This window comes from Vombatus ursinus, unplaced genomic scaffold (genome assembly GCF_900497805.2).
Source record: "Vombatus ursinus unplaced genomic scaffold, bare-nosed wombat genome assembly UNPS02014798.1, whole genome shotgun sequence".
NCBI lineage: Eukaryota > Metazoa > Chordata > Mammalia > Diprotodontia > Vombatidae > Vombatus > Vombatus ursinus.
Window position 1 is genome coordinate 54,988,763 of NW_020954576.1, and position 4,943 is coordinate 54,993,705.

Genomic DNA, 4,943 nt, shown 5'->3' on the forward strand with positions numbered 1-4,943 from the left:
TTTGGTGAGGCAATTGGAGTTAAGTTACTTGCCCAGAGTCACACAGCTAGTGAGTGTTACATACTACTCCTTTGCTCAGAAGTCTTCCATGAGTCCTTGCTACCCAGGTGAAGTTCTGCCTTCTTGCCCTGTGTCTCTGTAGCTTTCCAACCTTGCCTTGTGTTAATTCTTTTTACAAACTACTCTTTAATTCAGTACAATTTGGTGAACATTTATTAAGCACCTACTATGTGCCAGGTACTTTGCTAAGCTGGGGATATAAGAAGAGGCAAAAAACGGTCCCTGCCCTTAAGGAGATTACAGTCTAATTGGGGAGACACTATGCAAACAAATCTATACAAAGCAAACTATATCCAGGATAAATAAGAAATAATTAAAACTGGAATTAAGAGGGGTTGAGGAAGGCTTCCTGTAGAAGGTGAGATTTTAGTTGGAACTTGAAGGTAGCCAGGGAGGTCAGTAGTCAGAGCTGAAAAAGGAGAGTTTTGGGAATGGGGGAGAGCAAGAGAAAATGCTCAGAATCAAAAGACAGACTCTCCAGTCAAGTCCATATCTCTCTGCCTTCTGAGCATATTCTGAGCCCTCCAGCCTCCCTCAGTGTCTCTGCTCATGGGAGTCTCTGGGGCTGGAATGTCCTCCCTTTCCCATTTTGCCTGTTAAATTTCCACCTAGCCTTTAAAGCAGGAATTCTTAACCAGGAGTTAAATGTTCTGCCCACAGTGGTTGTTTAATAAATGTGTTTTGATTGGTTGACTTATCCATGCCAGAGGGGGTTCTTGGTCAAAGTTAAATTTCTTTGATTAACTGAGGAAATTGCTTTGTATGCTTGAAAGAGCAACATAAATTTGATTTGTTGTCTTAAAATCCCAATTTATAAAACAGATTTGATATTTATAGGATAGATTTCCAGGGGTCTCTGAACTTGGATGAGGAAAAAAATTAGATCTTTCATTTCGACATAATTGGTTTTCTTTGTATTTCTCAGTATTTTATTTTATGCATTTAAAGACATTTTTTTCTAAGAAGGAATCTATGACTCACAAAAAAGTTAAGAACTTCTGCTTTCAGGTCTTACTCAGATTTCCTCTCTTCCATGAAGATGTCCTGATGTGTCTGTCATCAGTAATACTCTTTCCTCTTAAATTTCAAAAAATATTTTGTATTATGGTAGTGTAGTGTTGCAGATCACTCAAACAAAATGCAAGTACCTTTTAGCCCACATTACACTGTAAGTTCCACGAGGACAAAGAATGTATATTTAACTTTATATCTCCCCCAGCACCTAACACAGTGCTCTGCATCAAAGAGTTATCCTCTAGAGGTATTTTGATTGGTTGACTTAGCCACATCAAAGGGAGTTTTTGGTTAAAGTTAAATTTCTTTGATTAACCTAGGAAATTGCTTTGTAGTCCTGAAAGGGCTATCTCTATAAGCTATTTAAATGTGAGTTGTTCTAAGACCCCTAATTTTTAATTTTATTTTTTATTTACTGTTTTTTCTTTTCTTTAATATTTAATGTTTTATTTTCCCCCAATTATATGTAAAGGCAATTTTTAACATTTGTTTTTAAAAATTTTGAGTTCCAAATTCTCTCCCTCCCTCCCCACCTTACCTCACATTGAGAAGGCATACAATTTGACATAGGTAATGTGTGTGTAGTCATGCAAAACATATTTCCATATTAGTCATGTTGTGAAAGAAAACACCATCTCCCCCCCCGAAAAAAATCCAAGAAAAATAAATGAAGTTAAACAAAGTATGCTTTGATCTACATTCAGATCCTGTCAGATCTTTCTCAGGAGGTGGATAGCATTTTTCACCATAAGTCCTTTGGAATTTTCTTGGATCATTGTATTGCTGAGAATAGTTGTCATTCAGTTGATCATCATACCATATTGCTGTTACTGTGTATAATGTTCTACTAGTTCTGCTCATTTCACTTTACATAAGTTCATGTAGGTCTTTCCAGGTTTTTCTGAGAGCATCCTGCTCATCATTTCTTATAGCACAATAGTATTCCATTACATTTATATACTACTTGTTCAGCCATTTCCCAACTGATGGACATCCCCTCAATTTTCAATTCTTTGCCACCACTAAAAGAGTTGCTGTAAATATTTTTGTGTATATAGGTCCTTTTCCTTTTTGTTTTTGTCTCTTTGGGATACATACCTAGTAGTTGTATTGTTGGGTCGAAGAGTATTCATGGCTTTATAGCTCTGTGGGCATAGTTCCAAATTGCTCTCTAGAATCTAAGACCCCAATTGATAAAATACTTGAGTTGTCAGTGGATTTCGAAAACATGCAAATTTTTATTAAAAGTATCTTTATTAAATGAAGATTACAGCGTAAGAGGTAGATATAGGCATCACTCTGCCACTGACACAAAGAATCATCTCCATATGTTATTGTTTGTAAATCCATTGTTCTCTGATGGTGAATGTTTGCTTACTGCAGTGCCTCTTCTCCCGACTTGTAACACCACTAAGCGATACCATGTAACCTTTTCATACATTTCATACCATGAGCTTTTTCATGTGTGTTTGTTTTTAAATGTGTTTCCATTTGTGACAAGGTTTGGATACAGGGAAGCAATTCTGGTGTACCTTTAGTTTTTTAATATCCGTGGGCCTCAGTTTACCTGAGGGTGAACCGAGGAGGTTGAGTACCTTCTAGCTCTAAATCCTATGATTGACAGAAAGAGAGCTCTATTTCCCTTAGCATTCTATTTTTTTTTTTAGGCAACTGGGGTTAAGTGACTTGCCCAGAGTCACACAGCTAGTAAGTGTAAGTGTAGTAAGTGTTTGGTCTGAGGCCGGATTTGAACTCAGGTCCTCCTGACTTCAGGGCTGGTGCTCTATCTGCTGCACCACCTAGCTGCCCCTTAGCATTCCCTTAGCATTCTAAGACTACACAGAATTAAGTCTTATGTTTTCATCTCATGGATTATGTATAGCATGTTTAATCTAAGGCTGGCATCCCCGTCACCCAGATCTCTTTCTCTCCTTAGCAGCTGCTCTTTGTCTAGGCAAGGCCAATGCTTTTTAATATCATCCCAGACCTCAAAGAGTGAGGCAGGGAAATCTGGCACAGAGAATCTCATACGAAAACTTCATACCAAAAGGTGATATTTTGGATTAGTCAGTCAGTCAGTCAGTGAGTTGAGAAACAGTTGATAAACATTTATTAAGCACCTACTATGTGCCAGGCCAAATGGTAAGCTCTGGGCTTACAAAGAAAGGCAAAAGACAGTCCCTACTGTCAAGGAGCTCACAGTCCAATAGGGGGGACAACATGCAAACAACTAATGTCCAAACGAGGTATAGAAAGATAACTTGGGGATAGCTCTAAGATTAAGGAGGGCTGGAAAGGCTTTCTGTAGAAGGCAGATTTTATGGGGCAGCTGGTTGGCACAGTGGATACAGCACCGGCCCTGGATTCAGGAGGACCTGAGTTCAAATACAGCCTCAGACACGTAACACTCACTAGCTGTGTGACTCTGGGCAAATCACTTAACCCCATTGCCCAACCAAAAAAAAAAAGAAGGTAGATTTTAATCAGCTGGTACTTGAAGGAAGCCTGGGAAGCCAGGAGGTGGAGATGAGGGGATGGCCAGGGAAAATACCTGGAGTTGGGAAATGGAGGAGCAGCAGAGACCATTGGTCATTGGATCACAGAGAATGGGGTGTGAGGTGTAAGGTGTAGCAGACTGGAAAGGCATCTGTATGTGGGGAGGAGATTTGAACACCAGAGGAATTTTATATTTGATCCTAGAGGTGATGGATGGGGGGGTGTGGGTGTGTGGGTGTGATATATATATATATATATGTACACACACACACACACACATATATATAATATATACATATATATATTATATATATTATATATATGTGTATATATATATATATATATATATACAGAGAAAGGGAGAGACAGACAGACAGACAGATAGACAGACATGGTCAACAAGAAGATAACTTTGACAGCTGTGAGGAGGATGGACCGGAGTGGGGACTGGTGTGTTTTAACTGTCCTAGCCACTACGACCTGCCCTTATCAGTGGGGAATGGAAAGCAGAGGCAAGGGTCCTACGGTTTGAGCCAATAACAAAACAGATCACTCAGAGTTAGAAGGGAGTGGGAAACTGACTAGTCAGTTTACCAGATTTGCCAGCGGTTCTGCTTAGGGTGTGTAGAGGCACTGTGGTAGTTTGGGTGATGGGATTCCTCCTTGGCAGAGAGGGCAAGGCAGGGCAGGACAAAGAGAAGGGAATAGGCTCTGTTTACAGGCCAAAGTAGGCCAAGACACCGGATTCCATTCAGTTCTTTTACAGTTATTTTTTTCATTAGGTATTTCCCAATTAACATGTAAATTTTTTTTTAACAATCATTTAAAAAAAATTTTGAGTTTCAAATTCTCTCCCTCCATTCCTGTCCTCTCCCCTCCTTGAGAAAGCAAGCAATTTGATATCAATTATACGTGTAAAGTCATGCAAAACATGTTTCTGTACTAGCTATATTGCAAAAGAAAACAAACACAATAAAACAATAAAAACAAACAAAGTTTATAAAGTATACCTCTGCATTCCAAGTTCATCATTTCTCTCTCTGGAGGTGGACAGCATTTTTCATTATGGATCCTTTGGAATTGTCAGATCATTGTATTGATCAGAGCACTCGAGTCTTTTATGGTTGATCATCCCTACAACATTGCTGTTACTATGTACACTATTCTTTTAATTCTGCTCACTTCTGTATCAATCTTTCTGAAGCTGTCCTGCTCCTTCATTTCTTATAGCACAATAGTATTCCATCACTATCATATGCCACAACTTGTTCAGCCATTCCCTAGTTGATGGGCATCCCCTTAATTTCTAACTCTTTGCCACCACAAACCCCCCCCCACAAACAACAACAACAACAACAAAACTACTATAAAGA

At 39.0% G+C, this 4,943-nt stretch overlaps 1 protein-coding gene across 1 annotated transcript in view; it reads left to right on the top strand.

Annotated features, from left to right (window-relative positions):
* The window catches only part of LOC114049906 (phosphomevalonate kinase-like), a 20,970-nt gene that overhangs the window by 14,187 nt on the left and 1,840 nt on the right, over positions 1 to 4,943 (top strand). The window lies entirely within an intron of this gene.